Raw genomic sequence first — 25100 nt, 5'->3', positions numbered from 1 at the left:
TCCTGGTGTTCTGTGGCGAATGCCAAGCATCCTGCACGGTGTTGGGATGTGAGCACAACCCCCATCTGTGGACGTCAGGCACTCAGACCATCCTCATGGAGTTGGTTTCTAACCGTTTGTGCAGACACATGCACATTTGTGGCCTGCTGGAGGTCATTTTGCAGGGCTCTCGCAGTGATCCACCTGTTCCTCCTTGCACAAAGGCTGAGGTAGCGGCCCTGCTGCTGGGTTGTTGCCCTCCTACGGCCCCCTCCACGTCTCCCGGTGTACTGGCCTGTCTCCTGGGAGCGCCTCAAGACTCTGGACACTACGCTGACAGACACAGCAAACCTTCTTGCCACAACTCGCATTGATGTGCCATCCTAGATGAGCTGCACTACCTGAGCCACTTGAGCGGGTTGTAGAGTCCATCTCATGATACCACGAGTGTGAAAGCACAACCAGCATTCAAAAGTGACCAAAACATCAGCCAGAAAGCATTGGTACTGAGATGTGGTCTGTGGTCCACACCTGCAGAACCACTCCTTTAGGCTACTTTCACATTTCTGTCGGTACAGGGCCGTCACGAAGCATCGGCGCGATGTACCAATGGAAATGTGTACTTTCACATTTCCGTCAGACTGCAGGGTGAAGAAAGATCGTGAGCGATATTTCCTGCTGGGCGTGCACAGTCTGAAACACTGGATGCGACGTACAGAAAAATGTTCCCTTGAACGTTTTTCTGTAACGACGGTCTGCCAAAACCCGACGCAACCAGTGCACGAAAGACGCAACATGTGGCCATACGTCGCGATCCGTCGGCAATACAAGTCTATGGGAAAATGCAGGATCCTGAGTTTTCAAAAATCGACGTATTGCAACGGTAGCAGAAAGACGGAAATGTGAAAGAAGCCTTATTGTGTGTCTCGATAATTGCCAATAATTTCCATCTTTTGACTATTCCATTTGCACAACAGCATGTGAAATTGATCGTCAAACAGTGTTGCTTCCTTAGTGGACAGTTTGATTTCACAGAAGTTTGATTTACTTGGAGTTATATTCTGATTAAGTGTTCCCTTTATTTTTTTGAGCAGTGTATAAGACGAATTTCATCACCCAGGTATCATTTTATTCAGTATAACGGCGCCGACCTGACACTATGTGTAGGTTACCTATGCACAATCCTGCTGACAGGTTCCCTTTAAGTTTTCCAGCTCATCATCTTGTGAGTGTACAGAACAGACCAAGCGTTTGGACATACCTTCTCATTTAAAGATTATTCTGTATTTTCAAGACTATGAAAATTGTACATTCACACTGAAGGCATCAAAACTATGAATTAACACATGTGGAATTATATACTTAACAAAAAGGTGTGAAACAACTGAAAAATATGTCTTATATTCTAGGTTCTTCAAAGTAGCCACCTTTTGCTTTGATGACTGCTTTGCACACACTTGGCATTCTCTTGATGAGCTTCAAGAGGTAGTCACCGGGAATAGTCTTCCAACAATCTTGAAGGAGTTCCCAGAGATGCTTAGCACTTGTTGGCCCTTTTGCCTTCACTCTGCGGTCCAGCTCACCCCAAACCATCTCGATTGGGTTCAGGTCTGATGACTGTGGAGGCCAGGTCATCTGGCGTAGCACCCCATCACTCTCCTTCTTGGTCAAATAGCCCTTACACAGCCTGGAGGTGTGTTTGGGGTCATTGTCCGGTTGAAAAATAAATGATGGTCCAACTTAACGCAAACCGGATGGAATACCATGCCGCTGCAAGATGCTGTGGTAGCCATGCTGGTTCAGTATGCCTTCAATTTTGAATAAATCCCCAACAGTGTCACCAGCAAAGCACCCCCACACCATCACACCTCCTCCTCCATGCTTCACGGTGGGAACCAGGCATGTAGAGTCCATCCGTTCACCTTTTCTGCGTCGCACAAAGACACGGTGGTTGGAACCAAACATCTCAAATTTGGACTCATCAGACCAAAGCACAGATTTCCACTGGTCTAATGTCCATTCCTTGTGTTCTTTAGCCTAAACAAGTCTCTTCTGCTTGTTGCCTGTCCTTAGCAGTGGTTTCCTAGCAGCTATTTTACCATGAAGGCCTGCTGCACAAAGTCTCCTCTTACCAGTTGTTGTAGAGATGTGTCTGCTGCTAGAACTCTGTGTGGCATTGACCTGTTCTCTAATCTGAGCTGCTGTTAACCTGTGATTTCTGAGGCTGGTGACTCGGATAAACTTATCCTCAGAAGCAGAGGTGACTCTTGGTCTTCCTTTCCTGGGGCGGTCCTCATGTGAGCCAGTTTCTTTGTAGCGCTTGATGGTTTTTGCCACTGCACTTGGGGACACTTTCAAAGTTTGCCCAATTTTTCGGACTGACTGACCTTCATTTATTAAAGTAATGATGGCCACTCATTTTTCTTTACTTAGCTGCTTTTTTCTTGCCAGAATACAAATTCTAACAGTCTATTCAGTAGGACTATCAGCTGTGTCTCCACCAGACTTCTGCACAACACATCTGATGGTCCCAACTCAATTTATAAGGCAAGAAATCCCACTTATTAGACCCGACAGGGCACACCTGTGAAGTGAAAACCATTCCCGGCGACTACCTCTTGAAGCTCATCAAGAGAATGCCAAGAGTGTGCAAAGCAGTCATCAAAGCAAAAGGTGAAGAACCTAGAATATAAGACATAACAAAAAAGTGTGAAACAACTGAAATTAAGTATATAATTCCACATGTGTTAATTCATAGTTTTGATGCCTTCAGTGTGAATGTACAATTTTCATAGTCAAGAAAATACAGAAAAATCTTTAAATGAGAAGGTGTGTCCAAACCTTTGGTCTGTACTGTATATGGAGTGTGTACAGGGGTTTCCCGAATCAACCCCTGACAGAAGAGGAAGACTCTCCTGCATCCCACTACAACTCCCAGCAAGATTCGGTGGAGGCACTGTGCTATATTGAGGCGAGAACTACCAAACACCCTGCCCACAGAGGCAGCTTCATGGGGTGTTACTTATACTACATATATACTACTATACTATTATACACACACACACACACACTATCAATATATTGCTAGTGTAGGAGTGTATACACAATATATTTCTAGTGTGGGTGTACATACACAATATATTGCTAGTGTGGGAGTATATACGCAATACATTGCTAGTGTGGGTGTACATACACAATGTATAACTGTATAAATTATACACATGCACACACTTGCAGAGAAAGAAGCCGATGTCGCAATAAAATAGGGCAGATAGAAGACAGAACAACATTACAGAGTGTTAGATGTTAGGTGTCAGTGTAAAAAGCAACTTACCAGCTAAAGGGTCAAAAGCCAGAAAGTCCGTCCGGTGAGCTGAACGCTTCTATCAGCCTGCCAGCTTCTGCAAAAAAAAATAAAAAAATGGGGTAAGCACGGGTACAGACCAGCGCTGCGAATCTTAGCTGTCAGACGATGTATAAAAACTAAAGACTGCTCACTTTATCTCAATGCACTATTTAATATACAGATCAAAATGACAAAACCACCCCAAATACAAAGCACCAAGATCCGCGATTTCTACACCGGTGTGATAACAGGACCTAGTCACCAAAATGGTGCGGGGTCACATCTAAAGTGTCAGATGCAAATGGTGACCTAAATAGCGCAAATACCCAAAGATCTTCATGTCACTGCTCCTAGAACATTGCACAAGACAAAAGTCATTAACATTCAGCAATGAACAAAACTGACAGGTCCAACAACTAGGAGGATCGTAAACCAGACCGGTAATCACATGCACTCGTGGGAACATTACTGCTATGGCAATCCGTATGATCCCAGGGAGCAAACAGTCCCAGAATTTCCTGAAGCAACAGTTTCCTGGTCTACGGCAGGAAAACACGACAAGGACTTCAATGTAAAAGGAGCCATTAGCGCAAGATTTCCTGCATCAGCCAGCAAGAAAGCTTGTGTCATTCCTGAACATTCCATGGATTCAAGAACCAACGCAAGAGCAAATACCCTCAGGATGGTGCCTGAGGACCAGTCTAGGCCAACCGATGGGCTACATGAGGCGCACCGCAGGGGTTATTCTTCACCCACACATAGTGATGACACTTATTACCTTGTAGTACTACCGCGGGGACCACCACAAAACGAGGATGGGAATTCGGTGTCCCCCATGTGAATGGAGCAGCAGTGTCAGTAGGAGCAATGGTCACACGAGCACCATCAGATCGATAGAACTGTATAAACCTATGTGCTTACTGCAAAAACATCCGATAATTGGATTTTCAGTTGAAGAAATTTTGCAGTAGTCGCTCTCCAGCAACTACTGTGTGCTGCAATAACTATCCCAATACTAGAAATAAAGCCCAACTACCTCTCCACCAGGTGCACGGATCATACGCAGCAAATGAGAAAATATGAAAGAGTTACAGCTCCCACGATTCAATGTAGCTAAAAATCGGCTTTTATTACACCACTCCACCACTGGAGTGGTGCTTCAAGCACAAGTCCTCTGCCTCCAGTCATGTGCACACCCTCCGGCGTCTTCACCATTTTTCGGTGCCGCTCCGATCCCTCTGCACCATCTTGTGAGCGCAGCTTCTGACTGGACGGAAGTCACAAGTAACATCACAAGCTCTGAATGCAAGTCTATGAGAGCCAGAACCAGGCCAGAACCAGGCTCTCAGCCTTGCATTGATTAGAGACCTCCTACTCTCTCTCAAAAAAAACTATATACCATAAGATACGGCCTTCCCAAAACCCTGTCTGATGACAAATGCACATCTAGCAGGATGCAGCAAACACCGGAGCAGTCGGCAGGTCACAAACACAAATGGAAACCCCAAAAGGTGAGTATCAGACAGGGGGCCGGTGACTTGGATTTTAAGCACCAGTCCAGTAGGAAAAAAAAAAAACAGCCGATGGAGTGGTGCTTTAAGTAATCCACAGGAAACCAGCAATTAAAAATGCAAAAAAAAAAAAAAAAAACTGGTTTCATTTACTGGCCTGTTTCGATGGGCAGAAGAATGTGCAATGTTTTTGGATTTCATCTTTTCTACTGTACGAATGCGCGTTTTTGATAGTTCTTTAAGTGATTGCGATTTATGTTAGATCACGGAAAGTGTGAACGTAGCCTATTAGAATGGATCCAGCGCAAGCGTTTATAACATATTATACCACACTTTATAAAGAGAGACCGTATGACGCCCAGGGTGCACGGGACTTAATTTCCTCGGTGGAGCCCACAAAGCTGACAGCAGAGCAGAGAGATTTTTTGTCTGCCCCGATAACCATTGAGGAGGTGCAATCGACGATTAAATCTTTCCACAATAATAAGTCTCCGGGACCTGATGGACTGACCATAGAATATTATAAGCTTTTGCAACCGTATAATACCCCTATTCTAGTGGATATACTTAATGATATTTATCTTAAGGGGGAGGTGCTGGAGGGCTTTCATGAGGCCCACACAATTCTTATACCCAAGCCAAATAAAGATCCCCTTGATGTGGGTTCCTTTCGCCCTATTTCACTAATGAATGTAGACTACAAACTTTTAGCTAAGATATTGGCGAATAGAATGCAGGTATTTCTGCCACAGGTATTGACACCCTCACAGTTGGGGTTTACGAGGGGGCGACACTCGACCTTAGGGGTCCGATTGGCGGTGGCGGCTACGGTTATGGCCAAACAACAAAACTATCCCCGGACAATGCTTCTCGGCCTTGACGCGGAGAAAGCGTTTGATTCTATCTCATGGAAATTTTTAAATACAGTACTGCGCTACAGGGGTTTTGGAGAGACTTTCCTGGGATTCCTGCAGAATATTCAGTGTGGCGCGGCTACTAGACTCTGGGTGAACAACTTGATGTCCCCTCAGATTAATTTGGAAAGAGGGGCGAGACAGGGATGCCCGATATCGCCCTTATTGTTCAACCTGGCTTTGGGCCCTCTCTTACAGTATCTCTATGGCTGGGCAGGTCTTGAGGGCATACGATGTGGGGCGACAGAAATTAAGACTGTGGCCTTTGCCGATGACTTATTGATCTTCCTGTCAAATCCACGGGAGTCTCTGGGCCCGCTCCTTAGAATAATAGAACAGAAGGGGGCGTTGGTGGGTTTCACCATAAATGTTGGTAAATCTGAGGCAATGATGCTCTCTGGGCCTCCCGAACCACGCTGGACACAGGAACACTCTTTACGTTGGAAGACTCACTCCTTGACTTACCTGGGGGTTCAGATCACGAGAGACCCGGCAAAACTTTACAAAACTAACCTGCAAACCTACATCACCTCATTGCAGGACGAGTTGACAGCATGGGAAAAGTTTACCTTGTCCTTCATAGGCCGGGCAAATTTGATAAAAATGATCTCATTTCCCCGATTATTATACCTATTCAATGTTCTGCCATTTTATCTGAGACCAGTGGATGAACATAATATTAACCGTCTGTTTCGCAGATTTGTTTGGCAGGGGAAGAGGCCCAGAATAGGATTCCACACCCTCACACAAACCCGAACCAGTGGCGGAGTGAATTTCCCAGACATTAAGCTGTATAACCTTGCAGCAAACATGCGAATTCTCCGAGACTGGTTGAAGGGTACCTCTACATACTCAGCTCTAGCAGTTGAAACATCATTAGTGGGAGGCAGGTCACTGGTAAACGTACTACATGAGCCTTACACATTGGTGCCCCAGGAGCTGAGGTCCAATCCTCTGTTTATAACAATCTGGCGGTCTTGGGCGGTCATACGTCGTAGATTAAAGCTATCACCACGGGTGTCACTGGCACAGACGTTTTGTACTAATTCTAGGTTTCAGGCAGGGAAGGCACACCACATTTTTCATGGTTGGCAAACATTAGGCCTGGGCAGGGTGGGAGACATAGTAGATGTACATTCCAAAAAGGTCCTTACCTTCAACCAGGCGACACTCTTATTTGATTTCATCAGTATACACCCTTTCCACTTCATGCAACTACAGAGCTATGTGACGAGTGTTACTTGTGGTTTCAGTGATAATGACTGGCAGGATAGGCTGATAACCAAACTTACCACATGCAAGCTGACGAAAAGGCTTGTGTCAGACTACTATACATTCCTAAGATCTGAGACCGAGAGGGAAAAACATTCCACAGGAATAATGAAGTGGCAGCTCAGTGACCCGTCATTAACACCTACTCTGATTCTACAAATGTTGAGGAATACGCTTAAATTTACACCGTTTACATCTTATTGGGAAATGACGTTGAAGATTATGCATAAATCCTATATCTCGCCAAGGCGCAACTTTCTTATGGGTAATATACCGAGTCCGATCTGTTCCAGGTGTGGAGAGGTCGAGGCAGACATGTTCCACTGCTTGTGGGCTTGCCCACAAATCCAACAATTTTGGCAACGCATATTTGTATTTACTCATACGCATACACCATATAGGGTGGCTCTCACTCCAGCCTGGGCTCTTTTCGGGTACATTACTAATGAAGGGGCTGTGATCCCCACTTATGGTAGAAAATTCTTGTACATGATTTCGGCCTCGGCCCGGAAAACGATTTTACAAACCTGGCTGGCACCTAATGTGCCCACCCTGAGGATCTTCCTGGACAAACTCTCCTTCCTATTTAGGATGGATTGGGTGGAAGCATCCCTTCAGAAAGAACTAAAAACCCAAAATTTTTTTGAACTATGGCAGCCACTTATACCCATTCTTCCGACGCATATACAACAGAGGCTCAAACAATGCTTCTGTACAACTACATGGTTCCTGGAACAGACGGTAGCGGGCCGAGCACCCTTGTGAGCGGAGTGGTCTCCTAAATAACACATTGGGCGAAGTGCGGAGCCGTGTGTTCCCCCCCCCCTCCCCTCCCTTCGACTTTCCCTAGTCTGTCTGTTGACCCCTCCCCCCCTCTTTTTTTTTGTTCTTCATTTTCTCTTTGGCTATAACTTCCCCTCTTTCACCATTTGGGGTTATCTAGTTACAGAGTGGTAGTCCACTCGTATTGTATTTCCATGTTGAATTCTATGTTTTTAGCCTTATGTTTATCTTGATTGAGAGGTATTTTGCCTTTAATTTGCAAACTGGAACGCTAAAATAGTTACCGTCTTTAATAATGGGCTTCTGTAATACCGGAAAGAGGGAAATAATCCCGTGCACCTATGTTTGCATATTGATATGCTAATGTTGAAAATGTTTAATTGAAAATGTTTAATAAAAACAGTTTGGAAAAAAAAAAGAATGGATCCAGCAGCAACTCACTGGCAAAAAAGTTGTCAAACGGATCTAGTTGAAATCATTTTTTTTAGCCTGACAAAGCTGTGTCGGCAAAACTTTGTCAACGGAGTGCTGCTGGATCGTTCCGATGTATGATACTGGACATGTGAATAACCTTAGGTGTCCTTCACACAGCCGTATAAAACTGGGACCAGCGTGAGTGTTTTGGATAAACTATATTCTAAAGCTTCCGCTATACTTTGCAATGTTAAACACAGACGGCTCATGGATTCGTGGGCAATTCGAGTTTTTCACGGACCCATAGGTCCTTGCTATCTGCGCTGGCGGAAAGAAACAATACATGTCCATAGCACCATAGGTAATAATGGGTACGTGTGGTATCAGTGTAAAAAAATAAAAATATACCAAGCATACTGGAAACATGGACATCTGAAGAAGGGAATGATGTTCCTATTAGGGACGTGTGAAGGGAATGAGGTTTCCATGAATACTTATCTAAATGGGACAAAGAGGTCTGCAGCAGCCAAGACATTAGGAGTCCCTCTACATGGCTTGTATCCGATCATGGCGACTGCCTTACCCTACATATTGTATAGGTTATAAGGTGACTGGGTTGTGCACAGAACTTTCTGCATAGCTGATATTTGTCATGTCTGCTCTCTAGTCATCCGGTGCCAGTTTTCACATCCTCTTAATTCTGTTGAATGTGAACTCTGCCATTTCTGAAAGCAGCAGGAGTTTCCGTGAGTTGTAGCAGATGTGGCCGGCCAGCTGGAGTCTGCAGTCATTCTCTCCACGCCCTTACACTGCCAGCAGTGACTGCAGCATACAAAAATGGTGAAACTTCACAGGACTTCAGTTATCCCCAATATGAACTGAGGTCTCTTTAAAGGCTTCCACCAGACAAGCATGGCATCTCCTATACTGGGTGCTGGGACACCCTGGTGGGGTCGCTACAGATGTGACTTCGGTCTCCAGTGTGGCCGACCCATGGGAAAAATCGGAAGGTTCTGCACACACAACTCATGTCACAGACAACTCGCTCTACTCCGGCATCATTGACAAAAGAGGGAACGTCCTGTTCCAGGAGCTGCAGACAAGAGACAGATCCTTGCAGCATCACCGCAGGCCTTCTCCTGGACTAGACGAGAACGCAGCAATCCTCCATCTCATGGGAAAAACGGAGTCCGTCACAGAGGGATGACTGCAATCATTGGAGGGATACAGGAGAGTCCTTGACTGGTTCTCCTTCTTCCAGACCTGACCATATGTGCTTCATCACCGGCAGCCATGCAGCTTTCCATCAGCTTTGAACAGCAAATCTGCTTTTTGAAAGAAGGGGTCTCTAGAATTAGACATCTTCTATGCTAGAATCTAATAGTTCCCCCCAATTCAGGAAAAAAAATTAATAAAATAAAAGCACTAACCCAATGTCACCAAACACTAAAGGCCGGCTTACACCAGAAGACTGGAGTAATGCACCTTGAAATGTAGCAAGAAACATTATTGCATAATGAAAAGATGTGTAAAAATGTAGCAACTTTTGTCCAGTTTCCATCATCATGGAATCAGTCAACATTTGCTACCTGACCGTGGAGCAGCATAATGTAGGGGCAGATACCCTGATTCCAGTAATGTTTCACTTGGCTGCGGAGTGTAGTTTTTTTTAAAAAAATAACCGTTTTATAATCAGCAGATTATCACTAGAGGACTAGTAAACCGGCTGCCATGTAGTTCTCCAAACTCAGGAGCTCGGTATAACCACGTCCACACCACTGATTGGTAGCTTTTTGCATACTCTGCTTGCTCAGAAAGCTGCCAATCAGTGGTGTGAGGAGGATTACAGAGATCAACAGAAAAGTATTAAATCTGCAGAAGATAAAATAGATTTTACCAAAACTGCAGCATGTAGCCGAAAAAGTGATACATCACTGGAATCAGGGTCTATGCCCCTAAATAATGGTGCTCTCAGAAGGGATAGCAAAAACCTGGTGACAGATTCATTTTAGTGAATTCAGTACATCTTCGTGAACAGTTCATCAAGACTGGCATTCAGTAATTTAACCGAAGAGGACTCTCGAACTACATTAATCCACTCACTTCATACATGTGCATCATGTGAATTATCTGTGTTGCGGATAAATAGTGGCGTGTAGATCATATGAAGTAATTATCCCCCTCTACTCCTCTTTGGTCAGACCTCACCTGGAATACTGTGTTCAGTTTTGGGCACCACATTTAAAAAAAAAAAATCAACAAACTGGAGCAAGTTCAGAGAAGAGCGACCAGAATGGTGACCGGTCTGCAAAACATGTCCTATGAGGAACGGTTACAGGATTTGGGAATGTTTAGCTTGCAAAAAAGAGGACTGAGAGGAGACTTAATAGCTGTCTACAAATATCTCAAGGGCCGTCACATTGTAGAAGGATCATCTTTATTTTTATTTGCACATGGAAACAGGAGAAGTAATGGAATGAAACTCAATGGGAGGAGGCACAGATTAGATATTGGAAAAAAACTTTTTGACAGCGAGTGTGATCAATGAGAGGATCAGGCTGCCACAAGAGGTGGCGAGTTCTCCTTCAATGGACGTCTTCAAACAGAGGCAGGACAGACATCTGTCTGAGATTAGTGACTCCTGCATTGAGCAGGGGGTTGGACACAATGACCCTGGAGGTCTCTTCCAACGCTAACATTCTAGGATTCTATGTACAGTGTGCAAGCACAGAATCATTTTAAAAGGGAACCTGTCACATAAAAATGCAATTTACATGCAGGTAAACTGGCAATCTGCAGGTAAGTAGTGTTTAATTTGTGCTAGGATGGTTTACTGGAATGGGGCTATAGTCACCACTCACTACACACTTGGCTGCAATCCCTCCCCCTGCACTGCCCACACACTTCACACATGGGCTGCAGCCGCACGCTCACTATGTAGTGAGTGAGGACTAACAGCTCCCTGTTCTGGCCTGAAGACTGGAAGCGAGCAGCTGCAGGGAGAATAAAACAGAATTTTCTCCCTGTAACCCCTGGTCTGTAAAACCAGACAGACAGAATTTGAACACCATTTCTCTACAGATTTATATTACATCTGGCAGAAAAAAAGCTATTTTTCTGTGGGTGGCAAACCATATAATGGAATGAAGGGTGTATGGACAAATGTACAGAGATATTTTTGAAAAAAAAAAAACTGTCGCCATCTACCAGGATGAAACGAGGGTGGACATTTCATCAAGACAAGGATCCCAAACACAAAGAAAAGGAAACTCATTTGGTTTCAGAGAAACAGACAAAACCTGCTACAATGGCCCAGCCAATCACCTGACCTGAATTAAAAAAAAAAAATATATATATATATATATATATGAATGGAAGGAACTAAAGCTCAGAGTTCATAGAAGGAGCCCACGGGAAATTCAGGATCTGAAGAGTGTGTGTGTGGATGAATGGGCTAATATCACATCTGTGCAATGTATGCGACTAGTTTCTCCATACAGGAGGGGTCTTGAAGCAGTTATAACCAACAAAGGCTTTTGTACGAAGTATTAAATTTCAGTAAGTGTGTTCGATACTTATTTCACCAGTTGTATATACAGTAGGGGAAATAAGTATTTGATCCCTTGCTGATTTTGTATGTTTGCCCACTGTCAAAGACATGGACAGCTATAATTTTAAGGGTAGGTTAATTTTAACATTAAGAGATTAGAAAAAATAAGATCCAGAAAATCACATTGACTAAATTATATAAATTTATTTGCATTTTGTAGTGAGAAATAAGTATTTGATCTGTCTGGCAAACAAGACTTAACACTTGGTGGTAAAACCCTTGTTGGCAAGCACAGCAGTCAGACGTTTTTTGTAGTTGATGATGAGTTTTGCGCACATGTCAGGAGGAATTTTGGTCCACTCCTCTTTGTAGATCATCTCAATATCATTAAGATTTTGAGGCTGTCTCTTGGCAACTTAGAGCTTCAACTCCCTCCATAAGTTATCTATGGGATTAAGGTCTGGAGACTGGCTAGGCCACTCCATGACCTTAATGTGCTTCTTTTTGAGCCACTCTTGTTGCCTTATACTTATAAGGAAATACTTATTTTCACCACTGTACATACTCCCCCCACACACACACTTAATTTAGTTCCCTTAGTTAATTGCCTACACAATATACTGTCAGTTTTACAACATGCATTAATACTTAAATCTAGTAATCTTCTATTAAACCCTGCCATCGGTTAGGCTTCATAGAATTCCTAACATCACAGACACTGATCTTCTGTAGGCCCCCGGCTGCCACAGAAATCCAGCAGCACCCATCAACCACATTGCACAATAGGCCAATGGATGTCAGAAGTGACCCCGCCATGTTCATACAGTACTCATGAAGGAGCGGGGGCTTCTGCCGGCTGATCAGCACACCTCGACAAGGATTTTGAGCATTCAGTGGCCGTCTCCGGACCTTCACTGATCTACGGGGGGTGTAAGTACCTACCACATATTAAGAGGGAACCTATCACATTGGAAATAGTATCTAATCTACAAGCAGAATGTCAAAGCAGATCAGGATGATAGACATTCTTGCGGATAAAGTTTCAGTAAACTTTGTATTTTATTAATTGAAATCCTCAGAGTTTCTATGTATAAGAGTCCAGTGGGCCGTCCTACTGAGTGATTAACTGTATTCCCTGTATGCATGCTGCAATAGCTGTAGGACCACCCACTGGACTGATACATACATACATACATACATACATACATACATACATACATACATACATACATACATACATACATACATACATACATACATACATACATACATACATACATACATACATACATACATACATACATACATACATACATACATACATACATACATACATACATACATACCAGGGATTTTAATGAAAAAAAATTAAGCTAGGCCACGTTCAGTATTTGGTCAGTTTTTTACCTCAGTATTTGTAAGTCCAAACCAGGAGTGGAACAATCAGAGGGAAAGTATAATAGAAATATGTCACCACTTCTGTATTTATCACCCACTCCTGGTTTGGGCTTACAAATACTGATGTAAAAAAATTACCAAATACTGAACGTGGCCTTATACTAAATATTTTCCAACAAACCCATATAGGATTCTGCTCAGCTTATGCTCTATAGCAGAGGTGGGGAACCTCAGGCCCCAGGGCCATTTACGGCCCCCGAGCAGATTCTCAGGACCACATTCTTGGGCAGGGAGGTGTATTTTGATTACGTCCTGAAACAAGTGCCAGAGTCAGGATGTACTTTGTGGTGGAGTTTGTACGACCCCCGAAGGATAGTATAAATATCCAAATGGCCCTTGGTAGAAAAAAAATAGATCCCCCCCACTCTGCACTGTGCAGTCCACAGATTGGACTGAATGTACAACCCACAATTAAAAAAAAAAAGTTGGGACGCTGTGTAAAGTAATGAAAATAAGAAAACAATGATTTAGAAAGTCCTCCAGTCATACTTTATTCACAACAGAACACAGAAAAAGATGAAAAGTAGAAATGTTTCCATTTTAAAACGTTAACTCATGTACAAATTAAAGGCAGCAACACAACGCAAAACAGTTAGGAGAGTGGTACTAAAGAAAAACAGCTGGAGGGTCAATTTCAACTAAGTCACATGACTGTATAATGTGCATGTTAAAGAGGCAGAGTCTCAGAAGCAAAGATGGTCAGAGGTTCGTAAAATATGGCTATAAGGCTATGTGCACACGTTCAGGTTTTCGCGTTTTTTCACGATAAAAACGCTATAAAAACTCATGAAAAACGCATACATTGTGCATCCTATCATTTAGAATGCATTCTGCATGTTTTGTGCACATGGTGCGTTTTTTTCCGCGAAAATAACGCATCGCGGTAAAAAAAAGCAGCATGTTCATTAATTTTGCGGATTTTCCGCAATTCTATGCATTTGGAAAAAACGCACAAAAAATGCGTCAAAAACGCTTGCGGATTTCTGGCAGAAATGTCCGGTATTAATTCAGACATCTGGGATTTTTCTCATGCATAAACACACTGACCATTGCTCAACAGTGCTTTTCAACCACACTTCATCAGTGTTTGGTCCAGTTTTGCGGAGTCAGAGTCCATTTTGGTGGAGTTGATATAAAATGGACTAAATCCTGAAATATATAATAAATTGGGGGGCTGAGAAATTCAATGCAGGATGTGCCGATTTTTAAAAAAAAAGTATTTGGGAAAGTTATGAGATGTCCTATAAACGTCGGTTCTGTTCCTGATCTAAGGACCTTAGTTCAGATGAATCTGTGCTGCACTTTATGTATATGCTCAGTAGTGATCAGTGCTGTGGAGTTGGAGTTGAGATGAATCTGTGCTGCACTTAATGCACATGCTCAGTAGTAAAAGGACCTCCTCCTAGAGATCACAGGAAAAAGGCACCAATAAGGAATGCCTGCAGCCCTGCACTCATCTCAAAAACTGCTTGCAAGTAAAATTGCTTATTGTGTCAAAATGGTGATGAAAAGCCTGATGCTACCATTTTACTACGGAAAATGTATCACTTAAACTTAAGCCATGTATGAGGGAGTCGGAGTCAGGTAAATTAAAAAGTAGTAGTGGGAGTTTTGGCTTGCCGACTCCACAGCCCTTGTTTGGTCAGTGTCAGTTCTGCAATCATTGTTTCAGTGATTTTCACACATGAAAAATAAAATGGCAAAGTTTTTTCTATCCGTTACAATGTTAATCCTGGACAGCACATAGACTGTACACCTATGCCATCCCTGTGCTGTCCATCATGGGTAATTTTGATCCATTATGTAGATCAAAACCAGGCATGTCTCCGTGATTGTTGCAGACAAGGTCCACAGATATGTGAACAAGCCCCATAGATTTTAGTAGGCGTTTTACACAAGAAAACCACGTATGCAACAGATATGGGAAGAGTAGACTTCTGAATGAGCCCTAAAATATACGGTAGCTACACTTACTCACGAATAGCCTGTGGCTCCAGTGGCAGCGCTAAAGGACTCCAGCAATAATGTGGTGTCAGTGTCTGACACTTTCTGGCTGTAGTTGAGACGTGTCCCTACTGTAGCCGGGGATTAGGTACGGTGGTCAGATGATGACACCACAGCATTGCTGACATCTGACAGTCAGGAACATGTCTGCAGGGCAGTGGCCAGGATTAGTGAGGAATTACATCTCTTAAAATTTTACACCATTGTCAGCAATTTGTAGACGATTTTTATAGGCCTGGAAAGTCCCTTTAAGTCTTCTAGGGATTTTAAAGCAAGAAAAGCACCTCAACTTTACAGTCCTGTTTACAAACGCATGATGCGGCAAAGGGGAAAATTCCAAGTAGGTTGATACCAGGATATCTGTACAATCTATGGCTGCATTTTTAAGCCAAGTACCCCAAACTCAAATTTATATCCAAGTATCCAAAATACCATGATATTCATTAATTTTCACCAGTTTTCTGGCATAAGTAGATTAAAACCTATGGCATTTGGGCACCATTTTCATCCCGATTAAACATGTAACCATAAGACAAAATGAACTGGGGCACAAAGTCACACGGAGTTCAACTCCTTTACAAAAGATTTACATTACTTGAAAGTGTCAAAATGAGAAGTCCGGCTCAATGAGACGAGCAACTTGAGGATGAATTTATCGAATGCTGATATAGGGGCATTGTACAGAACTCCTCCTAAGACTAAAGGTACCTTCACACTGAGCAACTTTACAATGAGAACGACAACGATCCGTGACATTGCAGCGTCCTAGATAGCGATCTCGTTGTGTTTGACACGCAGCAGTGATCTGGATCCCGCTGTGATATCCCTGGTCGGAGCTAGAAGTCCAGAACTTTATTTGGTCGTCAGATCAGCGTGTATCGTCGTGTTTGACAGGAAAAGCAACGATGCCAGCAATGTTTTACATGGAGCTAACGACCTGTGAGAACGATAAGTGAGTCGCCGTTACGTCACTGGATCGCTCCTGCATCGTTCTGGAGCTGCTGTGTTTGACATCTCTACAGCGACCTAAACAGCGACGCTGCAGCGATCGGCTCGTTGTCTATATCGCTGCAGCGTCACTGAGTGTGACGGTACCTATACTGATAGAGGATTTAATCATAGAATGGTAGAGTTGGAAAAGACCTCCTGGGTCATCTGGTCCAACCCCCTGCTCAAAGCAGGATTCACTAAACCATCCCAGACAGATATCTGTCCAGCCTCTGTTTGAAGACTTCCACTGAAGGAGAACTCGCCACCTCTCATGGCAGCCTTTTCCACTCATTGATCACCCTGTCGAAGTTTTTTCTAATATCTAATCTGTGTCTCCTCCCTTTCAGTTTCATCCCATTGCTTCTAGTCTTTTCCTTGTGCAAATGAGAATAAAGATGATCCTTCTACAATGTGACGGCCCTTGAGATATTTGTAGACAGATATTAAGTCTCCTCTCAGTCCTCTTTTTTGCAAGCTAAACATTCCCAAATCCTGTAACCGTTCCTCATAGGACATGGTTTGCAGACTGGTCACCATTCTGGTCGCTCTTCTCTGAACTTGCTCCAGTTTGTTGATGTCTTTTTTTAAATGTGGTGCCCAAAACTGGACACAGTATTCCAAGGGAGGTGTGACCAAAGAGGAGTAGAGGGCAATAATGACTTCACGTGATCTAGACTCTATGCTTCTGTTAATACATCCCAGAATTGTAGATGGTGAGCCCCATTGGGGGCAGGGATTATGATGTCTGAAGTGCTGTGGATTATAATGGCACTATATAAGCAAAGCAAAATAATTAAGAGGATATTAAACGTTTCTGAATCTGCTTATAGCAATTTACTTCTTAAAATAAAAAATAAAAACAATAACATCACTGCGAGAAGAAAAGCGGTTGGCTGAAAGGTGTCCAGTGAATAACCCAAATGCAGCCATACGCTGCGATCCTCAGAGGCCAAAAGTTTTTTCTGCCCGTCCCACCTTATTCGGAGTGGCATACCTATACAATGTGTGCTGGAGTCCTTAGTTAGACGTCTGTGTTGAGAAATCTTGAAAACATACAACGAAGTAAGAAAACTGGGACAAACTAAACCTGAATGTTTAAGGCATCAGAAGCAGTCTGTACCAAGGTCACAAAACCGTATCATACAAGCCGTTGTCATCACATAAGATGCTGTCCAATCCACAGGCAGCAAGTATCCGCTACTGGCTGTATAATCTTACACAGGTATGTCTGACTATGAAACACTGCAGCATTTCAGAGGGGAAAAAAAAAAATGACAGCCATCGGGAGACTAGTCGGACAGGCGGTTTTACCCCATCAACTGATCAGATTGACAGGTCACCTCCCTACCTGCATGTAAAGAGACCTGTAACTCAAGGGTAGTTGGCAGGGAGAAGCCGACGCAGATCCACCTGAGTAGTCTCCGATGCGGCTGGATCCCAGGCGCAGTTTAAAGCATGTTTTACTCAAACGCTACTGAGATACAGCCAGTGCCTGACGCATCTGTGGATCGGGCAACACGTATCAGCTGTCAAGATTCACTCTAAACCACCATCGATTAGAAAAAGCTATTAAAAGGCCACCAGACAGGCCAAACACTAATCCACCAGGCCTGCACACAAACGATCAGCAATCGTTCTGGTTATTATTTATTATGCATTGCTTATATAGCGGCATCATATTCCTCAGCACTTTACAGACATTATCATCACTGTCCCCATTGGGGCTCACAACCCAGATTTGCTATCAGTATGTCTTTGGAGTGTTGGAGGAAACTGGAGAACCCGGAGGAAACCCACTCAAACACAGGGAGAACATACAAACTCCGTACAGATGCTGTCCTTGGTGGGATTTCAACCCAGGACCCCAGTGCTGCAAAGCAACAGTGCTAACCACTGAGCCACAGTAGAGTGCTAATCACTGAGGCCACCGTACTGGTTATATGGACTGATCGCACTTGGTAGTACATCATGTGCGACAGAGAATAAGGATTTTTAAGAAAATCAAAAGATCATTTCACCTGATGAATGAGCATTTTGCTGTTAAGTGATTGGCAGCCTGTTTACACCGGGCAGTTATTGGGAAACAAATGTGTTCCTGAGATTATTCATTCATGGTAATCATTCAGCCTAAATGAACCCTTAGAAACCTAGTTGAAGTATATATTAATACATATAAAAAAAAAAAAAGTGCACCCTACCTTTGCTCTATAGAGCAACTCTGCATAACCCTCACTGTCCCAGAGTCTACAAGGCTCAGAAAAGCCAATCAAGGTTCAAAGGTTAGGACAACAGTTCATTGTAAGCTTTAAAAAAAAAAAAAAGAAAAAAAAAAAAAAAGAATTCCTTTGCTGTGTAAGCCTCCATCTTGCTCGGTGTATGATCGAGTCTTCACCAGCAGATGTTCCATAATTACTTTGCAAATAAAGATTAGAATTAAAACAATTTAGCGCCAGCCTTCAGGAAGAGCTGTAATGACACATGACATAAAGGGCTCTTAACAACACATTTACTTAAACACGTAAAAAAGCAAAGACGCGAATAGATAAAGCCCCGTCCTGAGGTCAGAAGACACAAACAGCACAACACCTATCCGGTTTAATGGTAGCGCATATGCTGCAAAGTACACAGCTTCAAGCATACAGCGAGAAGACAAAAAAAAAGTTAACTTTGCCTTGTTCCAAGCCCCAAATAATAAGTCAGCTGTAAAAGGAACACTGATCTGTTGGCGGATTTGTGTCACACATGTGGAGGAAGTGTTCACATGACGGACTGCGGTGTTAGTGCGCACTAGGATCAGCGCGGATCACTGTCACTGCGCACAGAGCTGGCAGGTGTGTATGTGCTCAGAAGGAGGTACACAGCCTCCAGCATGGAGCGGGGCTGGAGGGACAGGCCCCTCTGTACTGCCACCTCAGCACAGCCTGTATTACCGGTATGGGGGAGGGGACATCTTAAAGGGCCAGCGCTCCCTGCCAGCTCAGCATACAGCACAGTCTATTCTCTGGATCCATTTTCTGTTTAAAAACATCAGGCCAAATATTTGCACTTTTCATTAAAACATACTACTTTGTTAAAGGTACATTGAACTGTATGGTCATAAATGTCATCATTGACATACGGTTAACAAAAAAAACAAAACACACGAATCTAAAAAAATATATGCAAACCGAAGATTATTAAAGTAATGACAAGCCCTGTTGTATCATGACCACACATATGACATTATGGTAGATAATCAGGCTTTATCACTGATGTAACAAAAACCACAAGCGATACAAGTAGAGGAGCGGGCACTTCTGTTAATCCATGATAAATTTTTATACATTTTTTTTTTTTTTTTTTTTAACTACGTAAAGTAAAAATTTACAAAGCAAAGCAAATAACCTCCACGCTTAATTACAATCAGCCCCGCTTTCAGATTCCTTCAGAACATAGAATGTCTGGAATTAAGGAATGTGGCTGCAGAGAGGAAAGGATGTTCATGGAGTCTGGAAAGTAAGAATAAAAAAACCTACAAAATGATCATCCATGGACAGATGCTGGGACAGATTGGCAAATATCCCTGTGATAAAGTCACCTCCTATACCAGATCTGTACCAAGTAGTGTGGAGAAGGCTCAGAGCTCCATAATGTGACCATATGGTATAGTACTATGCATAGGGCCAATCTAAGGCTGGGATCCAACAACTACTTCACGCTCTGCACCCAAAAAAAAAAAAATGGTTCGCAGATGTGCCTCACATGGACAGAGTCAGGTCAAATAGTCAAAACAGTCTAAAAACATGACATAGTTGACGTCAGTCTTTTTTTTTTTTTTTTTTTTTTTTAAGACAACCACCAATGAAACAGGTCAATGTCCATATTTTTATACCATTTGGCTCATTGAACTGAATGGATAAGTCAAGGGCACATCTTAAAAAAAGAGAAAAAAAACCCATTATGGGCAATCAGACAGAAGCCCCACATTGAGTGCCGATCAGGAATGACCAAGTCCTTTTTTTTCTTCTAAAAAAAAAAAAAAAAGAAGGAAGTGTCAGACTTGTACTGAAGGGCTAGTGACAAACATCAGCTGTACTGCACCAAAGCAACTGTCTCTCTAACCCCAACTGGGATAGGATAAGTTTGAACTGGCGACTTCGGGTGGGCAAAATTCATTCACCCAAGCTGTTTAACCCAGGTTCATCTAACCCATAAGAATATACGGTACTATCATATTTTGTGTACGAGCTAATGAAAAGAAGGCCTTTTTCATGGGACATGAAAGCTCGCAGTGTAAAGAGGTACAATATATACATTGAGAATTAACATTTGTTGGTAATGGGATATTTTACAATGACCTAAAAAGTTGGCAACGATTCTCCCCTTCACAATGGCAGGCATCTGCCATTCACCAGAAGGCAAAAACTAAGCAACGTTACACAAACATATGATTATTGTAACACAAACGCATGTTACACGAATGACTCGCTTTACCTTATTCTGTAAAAGAAACCTAAGGGATTGTGTACGACCATACGAACATGTTCCAAGAAAATTAAATGCTACAATCTATAAAGCCAAATATGCTCTACAGCTAAGGCCAAGTGGAAACAGACCAGGGAGACTATTTGGTTTAGTTCACACTCTAGAAATAACATTTGTTCCAAAACTTGGCCATCTTTCTCAGTCTAAAGCTTTGTATGCAATATTCTAGGTGACATTCTCAGAGAAAGTTTTACCCACAAATGAATCTTCGACATAAACGACAATTAGAGATCCGACAAGGTGGAGATCAGATTAACATTACTGATGAGCGAGTGTGCTCCGTACTCAAGCTTTCAGAGTATTGCCGATGCTTGGATCCCTGCCCCGCAGGTTTCGTGGCTGTAATCCAGCCAATAAACATGGCTACAGTTTAACTTTGTATGGCAGGCAATGCATCTTTCTTTATGCCACGCAACATGCAGGGCATGGATCTGAGCATCGCATCCGGGCACCATAAAACTTGAGTAACGAGCACACTCGCTCATCAGTAATTAACATGAATCTTTAGACTGTCAGCTTCAGAACAGACACCGAGGAAAACTGAAACCTAAACTTTCTAAGAAAGCATTAAACTGATAGAAGAACAAGAAATATGAGCCCTTAGAAGAGCTGGAAATATCGGGTCTGCTTTTCATTAGCGATATGGCCAGCTTAAGCTGATAACGACTAAGGGGGATGTGGAGTGGAACCTGCCCCAAACTTATTAGGACACGTGCATCTTATACGAGACGTGTCCAGATGTTACAGTGGGCTGCATTCTTCCAGCTACGCTACATGCTTGAGAATTCAGGAGAAGGGCCACAGAAAGACTTATTGTTCACAACTAGAAAACTAGAGAATCTACAACAGCAAGTTGCAGATCGGCCATTTTTCATTCCAACAGATACCAGTTTGATCAAAGAATAAGAACACTTCAAATACTGCTCAAAAGTAATCTGGCCAATTATTTATACTGAGAGTAGATCTTTATTCTCAAAACTGTCTGGGAAAAGTGTGCGTCAGCAAGTTAAGTTTCTCAGATTTTCACTAGCAGAGATTGCAACACAGACTGCTGACTGGGAGATGGATTAGGAGGATTTCACCTCCCCCTATCCCAACTCTGCACAGCCCTCCCAGCCCAGGCCTCATTCTATGCCAACGTCACCACTTCAGGCCCAGGTTAAACCTCTACTACTCACTAGTTGCAGCATTTAACCCTCCCCTCCCTGGGCCACTGACAGGATGCCGGACAATCCACACATTATATGGACAGACCAGCGTCCTATAGATCACCAGCTTCCCGTACACTGTCCTATGTGATAGAGATGGGAACAGGTAGACAACACTAGGAGACGCTGTCACTGAAGATACAACACCACATCTCACACTTCAGACGGTGACATTACAATCCGATACTTTTCACACAAACTTCATATGAAGACGACCACAAACAGGACTCCATCCAGGCTTGGTGTGCCGCTAACCGGAGCCCCCATAATGATCCACATCTCACCGCCCCGAGGTGCCAATCACCCGGTACATCCCTCCAGTACTCACAGCCAATAGTGGACACGGCACAGGGGAAAGTTACCAGACAAGTCCAGCAATGATCCAAGGTAACGACTGCGGTGACCGGATTATCTGATGAGTCACAGATTACCGCACAGGACACATACAGGTCGTGGCCTCTCGGCAGATTAGAGGCAAAGATCAGGCATATCGGTGATTAATTTCTGGGAGTTGTGTGTTTGTTTCTTTCTACTTATTGACAGAGGTAGAGGACTTAATAAGAATGTGGTTGTAGGTGAGGAATGATGGGGGCAGAGGAGTCAGAGCACTGCTTATGGGAGGATGCAGGGGATGGGGGTCCAGCTGGCAGCAGAGGAGAGGGGGATCCTGTACTGCAGGTGGATCCAGTGAGGAGGAAGAGGATCCAGCAGAGCTGGCAGCCAGGAGCCATCAATCTGCTCCAGCAGAGGACACACATGATGCAGACACGTAGCAGTCAATGACAAGTACTGTCCCAGCCTCAGCCTGCACTTCACGTAGGCAGCAGCCGCCCTCCCCGCTCAGCCACCCCCAGTGCCCCGCTGCCACATCCCCCTCACTACACCGGGGCAGCCCCGAGCCCTCCCCAGCCGCCGCCGCCGCCCTCACACTCACTCCGTGTCCCGATCCGCTGACTGCCGGGGAAAGCGTCGGCCGCTTCGTCCAGCGCTTATATAGAATGGGCCTTAGCCTATCAATAGGGGGAACGTCATCAGCCGCGACACGTCAGCCAGAGGATGGGACAGGAGAAAGAGTGAGGACCGGAAGCGGAAATGCATCACCAAGAGACCGGAACAAACTTTCTTTTGTGTTTTTTTTTTTGTAAACAAACTTTATTGCGCCATTTATTGTTGACAGCCGGTTGTAGGGAGGGGAGTGCTGTATAAGGGCTGTGTGCACAGTGCAGGGGCTTCTAGCAGGTTCTTCTCCCAGTAGCGCTGACCCTCTGCCCAGTTCAGTGCTGAGGTCATTACCCAGTGCCTGCTACTGGGAGTCACTGGTATCTGCACTGGTGAATGTATTTTACCGCGAAACATAAATTCCGCAATGTAAACACTGAAATGTGAAAATATAGAAGAAGCTGTCCCTGCAAAGCATTGGTCCTCATAATATAGTGCATCATATTACACAGCACTGTGTACTTACAATTGCGCAGTTTGCCTTTTTACCCAGATAATTATTTTTTTACATTAGGTCTATGACATCACATGATTACAAACTGACTGGCTGAATCCTTCTAAGCTCTATGTAGAAACAGGAGGTAAATTTTCCCTCTAGGAGTCATGAGTCACTGCAAAAGTCCTTGGTGGGGGAGGGGGACGCAGCGGGGTCAGGAGCTTGGGCTACTTTCACACATCAGGTTTTCGCTGTCAGGCTTAATCCGTCTAAATTTCAAAAAACCGGATCCGGCAAATGTCGCCGGATCCTTTTTTTCCCCATAGACTTGTATTAGTGTCGAATTGCGCCAGATGACATTGCGTTTCGTCCGGTTTTCGCCGGATTCGGCAAATCTGCCGTTTCCGGTTTCTGGAAAAAACATCCATAGCAACGTTTTGTGTCTCTGGCGAAAAAGCCGGAAGCGCCGTTTATTGTCCTTAGGAACGCTGAAAAAATGAGTTTTAGAAATTTCCCGCCATACCTCTTGAGTCAGGGAGATATGTTTTCTCCCCCTGACTCAACCGCCTCACAGCCGTCCATTATCCCCCTCTGTCCTTTGGGCGCCACCGCCTCTCTTTCCCGTGACATCATCGGCGCCTGCACTCTGCAATCAGTTCTCGGGCATGCGCCGTGCGCGCTGCCTGGAAACTTTCATCAGGTGATGTAAGGATATCACGTCTGCGTGTAGCGGAGGTCCCAGATCCTGCGTCGCAGTGTGTTATGATGTATTCACACTGCGGGGCTGGGAATCCAGCACCTGCGCAGTGCGGATCTCTGGAGGAAAGAGGCGGAGGGAGATGGGGACAGGCACAGAGATCCTCACTGCGCAGTCGCCAGTATCAATACATTATAACACTGCGCGGCGGCATCTGGGGCCTCTGCTACACGCAGGCGCGATATCCTTACATCACCTGATTTAAGTTCCCAGGCAGCGCGCACGGCGCATGCCCGAGAACTGATTGCAGAGCGCAGGCGCCGGTGACATCACGAGAAAGAGAGGAGGCGGAGGCCAGAGGGGGATGATGGACGGCTGCGAGGTGGTTGAGTCGGGCAAAAAACATACCTCCTGATTAAATAGAGGTATGGCGGGAAATTTATAAAACTCATTTCAGCGTTCCTAGGAATAATAAACATAAGAGCCACCTTCATAGAATGCAGCCTTAGTGCTGCTGCAGGTGGCTCGTTTACTTTAATAGGCCCTGGGGGGATGACAGGTTTCCTTTAAAGAAGGGAATGATAAATGCAAGGACAAGAGACTTCCTGTTTCTACATACAGCAGAGAAAAGAGAAGAATTATCTGGATAGAAAGGAAAAATGAGCAATTGTAAGTACACAGTGCTATATAATATGATGATTAGAATATATCAAGAGGATAAAAACTTTGATGGGAGGAGTGCTTCTTAAACTGACATATTTAAAAGCTGAGCACTGCCATGTTCAAGAGCGGATGTCAGCTCTATGTGAGAGCTGATAGCCTGCAGGGACGCCCACGATCAGCGCCATCACCGATCGCGGGCGTTTAATACTTATGATGCCGCTATCAATAGTGATAGCGACATCACAGTACATCACAAAGGGAGGGAGCTCCATCTGTGCTCCCATCGGTGCAACATCGCATTATCACTATGGTCTCCATGATCACCCCGGGCCGAAAGATAGCTGCGGGGTTC

General features: G+C 44.0%; 1 protein-coding gene across 1 annotated transcript in view; it reads right to left on the bottom strand.

Annotated features, from left to right (window-relative positions):
- The window catches only part of HDLBP (high density lipoprotein binding protein), a 60515-nt gene extending 37509 nt beyond the window's left edge, over positions 1–23006 (bottom strand). Inside the window, exons 1-2 of the mRNA XM_077291012.1 lie at positions 22888–23006; positions 3314–3380 (exon numbers count right to left, since the gene is read on the bottom strand). The gene's annotated coding sequence lies outside the window, so the exon portion shown is untranslated. The remainder of the gene's footprint in view (positions 1–3313; positions 3381–22887) is intronic.
- Positions 23007–25100: the final 2094 nt, after the last annotated feature.

This window comes from Ranitomeya variabilis, chromosome 2 (genome assembly GCF_051348905.1).
Source record: "Ranitomeya variabilis isolate aRanVar5 chromosome 2, aRanVar5.hap1, whole genome shotgun sequence".
Classification (NCBI taxonomy): Eukaryota; Metazoa; Chordata; class Amphibia; order Anura; family Dendrobatidae; genus Ranitomeya; species Ranitomeya variabilis.
Note: the sequence above shows the minus strand (reverse complement) of the source record. Positions and strands in the feature narration are given on the sequence as shown.